This window comes from Bubalus bubalis, chromosome 3 (genome assembly GCF_019923935.1).
Source record: "Bubalus bubalis isolate 160015118507 breed Murrah chromosome 3, NDDB_SH_1, whole genome shotgun sequence".
NCBI lineage: Eukaryota > Metazoa > Chordata > Mammalia > Artiodactyla > Bovidae > Bubalus > Bubalus bubalis.
In genome coordinates, this window is record NC_059159.1 from 14471475 (window position 1) to 14479232 (window position 7758).

The following is a 7758-nucleotide window of genomic DNA, read 5'->3' on the forward strand; positions in this document are numbered from 1 at the left end:
GCTGGTGTGAGAACAATGCAGCCTCCAGGGCTGAACTGGGGCCCTGTCTTTCCCCTTCCTTCAGCTTTCCTTGCTGCACTTTAAAAATGGATTTACAGGCAGATGCAGGTAGTCCGCATTGTGTTAGGTGGCAGTAAACGCAAAGTGCCTTTGTGGGGGCTGAGCCTTCTTTGAGGGCACACGGAAGGCAGATGTGGATACAGGGAGATGCAGATGCAGGCCAGAGGGCATTCAGAGGAGACTTCGTACCTGTGTCATCATCCATCACTTCCACTTTCCCGTGAGTTTCAGGTACCGTCAGCTGGAGGCCTAGTGAGAGCTGGCTTTGCTGGGGTCGGTCCAGGACTCAGGATATTCCTTAAAGGCTGGTGCCTGGGGGATTTCCCTGGCAGTCCAGTGGTTAAGATTCTGCTCTTTCACTGCAGGAAGCAAAAGTTTGACCCCTGCTTGGGGAAATAAGATCCCACATGCCACATAGTGTGGCAGCCAAAAAAAAAAAAGGTTGGTACCCTGAGTCTGACATCACACATACTGGGGTAGGTCCTGGTATAAGGACACAGGGCATGTGGTGAATGGGGACCCCAGAGACCATGAAGGAAGCTACCTGGCCAGGAAGTCCTGAGACAGTGCCTGGGCCACTTGGGCTGCACGGGCAAGTTGTGGCCAGCCTCAGGGACCTTGTTTGTAAGTTCACCTAAGGGATGTCTCTCTTGGCCTAAACCTATGGGGGGAAGAGGATTCTAAGGACACCTCACATTTATCCATTTCACTGTTCAAGAGGTCCATCAGGAATAACCATCTACATGAAACTGGTCTTGAAATTATCCAAGAAGGAAACACTTCCTTAGGAGAAGCTCGTGCATTTTAGCTAGGACAATGTTCAAAACCCCTTTACCTCCTCGAACATCCACGTCTTTCCTAGGTCTCAAAATATTCCTGTTCTCTTTCCATCTTGAAGGTTCTTTTATTGGGGAGAGGATTTCTAAGTTTCTTCCAGATTCTAAGTAGCAACCTCAACATTCATGTTTTATTTTTGTCAGGGGAGCTGCCTGAACCCCCAGACCCCAGGGGAGCCCAGCCTTTAGGGAAAAGCAGACGTTGACAGAGGTAGACCTGCCAAATACCTTCAGAGCCACTCAGCTCACCTCTTCTTCTCGGTATAAGAGAACGAGCGTCTGTAAGGAGGACATTCTACTTCTCTCTGATTCTCCCTGTACGCTTGTGGGCTGGCAGAAATGGAGGACCCTCGTGCCATGCTCAGCTACCTCCTCACTGCCCTGGACCTCAGGAGAACTGGAGGGGCCACCCCATGCAGTAAACTCCCCAACAGCACCTTCGTCAGGGGGCATACAACCAGCACTGGAATCCTTCCGGGACAGGGAACCAGTCCATTTTTTAAAAATAGCAATTAAAAATATATTTATTAATTAATTCATTTTTGGCTGCGCTGGGTCTTTCTTGCTGCATGTGGGTTTTGTCTAGCTGCAGCTAGCAGGGGCTGCTCTCTAGTTGCTGTGTGCGGGCTTCTCATGGCTGTGGCTTCTCTTGTTGCGGAGCACGGTCTCTAGAGCATGTGGGCCTCAGTAGTTGTGGCTTGAGGTCTCAGTAGTTGCCATGCACGGGCTCTGGAGCACATGCTCAATAGTTGTGATGCATGGGCTTATTTGCTTTGCCGCATGTGGGATCTTCCCAGACCAGGAATTGAACTTGTGTCTCCTGCACTGGCAGGCAGATTCTTTACCACTGAGCCACCAGAGAAGCCTGGCAGGCAGGTTCTTAACCACTGGGCCACCAGGGACATCCTTTAATAGCGATTTTTATTGAGCTAATATTAGATTCTTGTACATTTGTAATACATAATGACAGCCCGTAAAATATATTTTAACCAGGTTTCCGCAGTGGTAACATCTTAATGTTGCAGTATAATGTTACAGGACCCTGACATTGATTCAACCCACCTATAGGATTTACTCTCCCAGTTTTACTGTTACTCATTGTGTTTCAGTGTGTGTAAAGTTCTTAACAGCTTTATCACCATGTAGGTTCAGGTATCCATCGCCGCAGGCAGTACGCAGTTCCCAAGCCACAAGTGTCCTCCTGTTGCCCTTCTTTAGGCACACCCATTCCCTCCCTCGTCCTCACCCAACCTCTGGAAACTGCGCATTTGGCCTCCATTCCTAAACTTCTGTTATTTCAAAAATGTTATGCAAATAGGATCGTATTTAGGGGACTGGCTCTTTTTCACTCAGCCTATGTATTTTCCTGGAGATTCATCCAAATTGTTGCCTGTATCAATAGTTTGTTCCTTTTCTTTGCTGAGGAATATTCCATGGTGTGCACGTAACCAACATTTATTCACTGAAGGATATCTGGACGGACCCCAGTTTCTCCAGAAAGCTGAAATGACAAATAGAGCTGCTGTGAACATTCACACAAAAACTTTGTGAGTGTGTGATCCTACATTTAAATTTTCTCTGGGCAGCTTTTCCATTTTTTAAAATATATACAGTTCTAATCGAAGAAGATCCTTGAGGTCTGTGAGGGATCTGCTTGAGATCCGTGTGTTCTCACATTCTCAGAGTTGGAAAAGTTTATACAGGCTCCTGGCTCGGTCTTAAATCACATGAGCCTCACGTCTGTCCGGGAGCACAGTTTCCTGTGCATAGTCTCATCCTCCAGCTTGGCTGCCTTTTTTATTGGGATGTATTTGTTTTAATTCTGTTTAATCAGGTAATGAAGCTGTAAAGAAACAGGAAGCATTAAGACAGTTGTATATAAAACACGGTGAAGGATGGCATCCTAAAATAACCTGGGTGAATAAATATCTTGTATTCCATGCACTTCAGCTTTTGTAGGCTTTGACCCCTTCGGTCTTTGTTCTAAGCCAAAGATTTCCCTATGGTGGTGCATTTCAAGAAGCCCTGAAATGTTTTTCTTCCAGAGGCATCAGGTGTGAAGTTCAGGGCTTAGGTCTGGAGTCAGGCAGCCTGTGTTCCAATGGACATAAACCGCCTGTGGGATTGTGAGCAAGTGTACTAACCTCTTCAAGACTCTTGTTTCTCTCCTGTACAGTGAGGATAATTCTAGCATCTAATCCACAGGATTAAATGAGACAGTCCATGAGGAGTACTGAGTGCTCAGTACATTTTAGTAGAACCTCCCTCTCCCAATCTCTTGAGAACAATGCTTCAAAAGCCTTCACTGAAGGTTGTCTGAAGGGGGCTGTGAGGGAAAATTACATCTCTCTGCCCAGAGAAAAACTTCCTGCAAGTTTCCTGTACTGAGATTCTCCCTCAGAGCCAAGCTGCCACTGCCCCCACCGAATTAGCCAATTGGCCTCCCTCTGTCACCCTCGCCCCCAGATGGGCCCCTTTCTTCCCCAGGTAGCTGTTGAGATTTCGCTGCGTTTCCTTGGCGACTCTGGTCATTCTGCTACCCCTGGCTGGCACCCCACCCCCGAAGATGAAGACTGAGTGCTTGGGCTGCACTCTGCTTTCCTTCTTGTCTTTTCTGTCTCTTCCTGTCACGTTTGCTGTTTGGTTGGTCAGACGGATCCACTTGGGTTTCCACAGCAGGGACACAGATGACTTCTCACGGCATCTGGCAGGTGATGCCCAAGCTCCGTGAACAACTTCATGGGTCTTCTCAGCATCCAACCGGAGTGGTGATCCCAGCCCCACTTACGAGCAACGGAGGCCACTTAGTGACCTTCAGGATGAGGACAACTGTCTTCTTTCCTTTGTTTTCAACCCTGGCAATCAGCAGGAACACTGCTCTGACTCTGCTCTGACTCCTGGCGTTGGCTTTGACAAATATTTGGCTCTGAGAAGCTTCATCAGTAAGATGAAGAAATGCGTAGTAGCCGGTTTTCCCCTGGACAGAACAGGTCTGCCCACCTGGCTGCTGGAGTTGGATGCAGAAGAGACTCCGCAGCCCTCTGGAAATGTCTCCCCCCTTCTCAGCTAACTTTCCTTCACTCGCTGTGTCACAGAGATCTAACTAAAATAGATCTCCCTATAATTTCTACTGAAAGGTTAAAAAATAAAAGTCCCATTCCTGTTTTGCATAAAACCAATGCAATTGAGAAATGCAAATCATTTGAGGTGATATCACCTCACACCTGTCAGAATGGCCATCAGCAAAAAATCCACAAACAATAAATCCTGGACAAGGTGTGGAGAAAGGGGAACCCTCCTACACTGTTGGTGGGAATGTAAATTGGTGCAGTCACTTTGGAGAATAGTATGGAGGTGCCTTAAAAAACTAAACAGAGTATGATCTAGCAATCCCACTCTGAAGCATATATCAAAGAAAAACATGGTTCAGAAGAATACATTCATCCCAACGTTCATTGCAGCATTGTTTACAATGGCCAAGACATGGAAGCAACCTAAATGTCCATCAACAGAGGAATGGATAAAGAAGATGTGATACACACACACGTATATACAATGGAATATTACTTGGCCGTTAAAAAGAATGAAATAATGCTATTTGCAGCAACTTGGATGGACTTGGAGATTATCATACTAAGTGAAGTAAGTCAGACAGAGGAGGACAAATATCATATGATGGCACTTCTATGTGAATTCTAAAAAAATGATACAAATGAACTTACTTACAAAGTAGAAACAGACTCATAGACTTGAGAGAATTGAGCTTATGGTTGTGGCAAGGGAAGAGTGAGGGGAAGGATAGATTAGGAGTTTGGTTTGACGTGCACACTGGTATATTTAAAATAGATAATCAACAAGGACCTACTCTAAGAAATAAGTAAAATTTTTAAATGAATAAATAAATAATTCAATATTTAAAGATAATTATCAGATCTTCCCAAATCTTCCTTCTTGGTCTTAACATTTCCACTTCCTTCAAATGCTCCTCTTATGATGTGGTTTTTGAAGGTCCCTTGCGTCTGGCATTTTCATCACCCCTCCATATGGAGGGTGTCATCCCCTGAACTGAGCGTGTGTGACAAAATATAGTGGGGCGGTTTTCTCCCCTCTTCTGAACTCTTTACTTTCATTAATGCCGTCAACCAGGATGGCAGCCACGCTCCTTTCAAACTCATCAGTCTTTCCACTACGTATCCTGCTGTTAAGCAACATGTCTGCTGTCGTCATCCTGTATTTGCAAGGCCAGGTCTGAGGAACTTTAGCTTTCTATTGTGCATCATCATTTGGCCCATTGCACCCTCCTAGTGACAACTTTTTACTACTGACCCTGTCGTTTGGCCTCTTGGGTATCTCTCTCTCAGTGCTGTGTCATTCAGGGATCCAGTCAGCATGTTCTCAAGGCCTCCTAGAGCCATGTGGCACTCCACTATGGGATGTCTTTTTTTTTTTTTATGTCATCTTGGATCAGTGATGCACCACTTCTGTGAACCTTTACTTGCTTAGTTACTTATTTATATTTATTTTTTGGCCATGCCATGTGGCATGTGGGATCCTAGTTCCCTGGCCAGGGATGGAACCCTGCACCCTCTGCATTGGAAGCACAGAGTCTTAACCACTGGACCGCCAGGGAGGTTCCTACAGATATCTTTTGAATTGACTTTGATCAAAACTCTTTGGATCTAATTGTCCCACACATGATAGATGCCACACTCTTCTCCATGAGGACCCCAGGACACACCTGGTCAGACATCTTTCTGAAATCCACAAGCCCTACACCTGCAGGATTTACTCATTCAACAATCTAGTAACTCTAACAACAGAAGAAACCAGGTTAATGTGTCCTGACCTACTTTTAGAAGATATTTGCTGGGTTTTGGTCATTTCTACTTCCTGCCTGGTAACTGAAACTGCTCTCTGCCAACCTGTAACAGTTCTGCTCTGATCTGTACTATCTATTGGGTGCTCGAACCCCATTTCAGTCGCTTCACTGAGCATCTCTCATCCTGTCCGCTCCTCCTTCATGACTCTGGCCTCATCTAGCCCTTAATACATGACCTAACTCCTCCTGGGTGTGACCCTCACCGGCCAAGCTGTTGGGTCTGGTCTAGACTCCCTATTCTCCACCCTTCCCTAAATTTATTCCAGCCACAGAGGTCTGGGCCCCCTCTGTATATGTGTGTGTGTGTGTGTGTGTGTTTTATTTGATGAAGCCTTTATTGATGTTCTGCACACAGTGAGAGCCATAACTTATTAGGAAAGATTTTAGGAAATGCTTAGATACAATGTAAGGTTTTTATATACCTAATAAATAATCTGCTGGACTTACTTATTTAGGACTGCACTGGGTCTTCATTGCTGTGTGCGGGCTTTTCTCTAGTTGTGGTGTGGGGCTTCTCATTGTGATGGCTTCTCTTGTTTCTGAGCATGGGCTATAGATTTCGGGCTTCAGTAGTTGTGGTACAGGGGCTCAGTTGCCCCGTGGCACGTGGCATCTTCCTGGACCAGGAATCAAATCTGTGTCCCCAGCACTGGGAGACAGATTCTTAACCACTGGACCACCAGGGAAGTCCCTGCTGGAGTTTTGTACAGGCCCTTGTGATCTGTGGGTTTAGGATTCCTTACCTCCACCCCGCCTCCTTTATTAAAACTCAGTACATTTTCTGGGTTTTAGGCTAAATATGAGAGGGGGACAAGTTTGCCTCCCCTCCCCCCACCTCCATCAGCTGGAGGTCCAGCCCAGGAATAGCACCAACCTGCTTGGCCCAAAAGGCTGGGGAGGTGAAGCCTCTTAGGCAAGAACCATTGTTTCCTTTCAAAGCAGGGGATGGAGGGGTCTGCTGAGAACCAAGATGAGAGGGCCCTCACAACTCCTGATCTCTGCTTCCTCTGCGGCTGCCCTAGCCAGATTTCCTGTTAAAATTGAGCTGACACATAGATGATTACGATAAGAAATGGAAATGCACTTATGCTGACCCCATGAAAGCCAGTTGGGCTGGCTACCCACACACAGGCTAGACTGAGAACCACTCCAGTAGGCAATGTTTTAAGTACTTTGAAGTGTTTTTCTTTCTTAAACTCCTAGAGTCGATGTGCAGAGGTGAGCAAGTCATAGAGAAATGATGGGAACAGAAGCCATCAGCCAACATTCCTATCTCCTGCCTTCTGTGTTTCTGCTACTTCTCCTCAATCCCTAATATTAATATTAAAATGTTAGGAGAAGGGTGGGGACTTTCCTCGTGGTCCAGTGGTTATAAATCCGCCTTCCATTGCTGGGGATGAGGGTTCCATTCCTGGTTGGGGAACTAAGAACCCACGAGGCGTGGACCCATGCACTGCAACTAGAGAGCCCGTGTGATGCAAGAAAAAAGCCTGCATACTGCAACAAAAGACACAGCACAGTCAAAAAAATAAATAAGATAAATAAAGTGTTAGGAGAAGGATGGATTTCTAAAGCCCAGAGCTTTAAGAGAACAGGTTGGAAAAATGGTGGCCGCTTTGCTCTGGGCCAGGGCTTTCCTGGTCTCAGATGGTAAAGAATCTGCTTGCCATGCAGGAGACCCAGGTTTGATCCCGGGTCAGAAAGATCCCCTGGAAAAGGGAATGGCAACCCACTCCAGTATTCTTGACTGGAGAACTGCATGAACAGAGGAGCATGGGGGTTACCATCCATGAGATCACCAAGTCAGACACAACTGAACTGAAGCGACTTAGTATGCACACAGCTATCCAGTCTAAGGAAGTCACTCCCCATCCAGCACCCCTCTGACTTTCCTCCATCACTGTGCCAGTTTGTTTCTTTACAACAATCAACACAGTTTGTGGCTATGAATTCACTTTCTTGGGTACTTGGGTTTCATGCCTC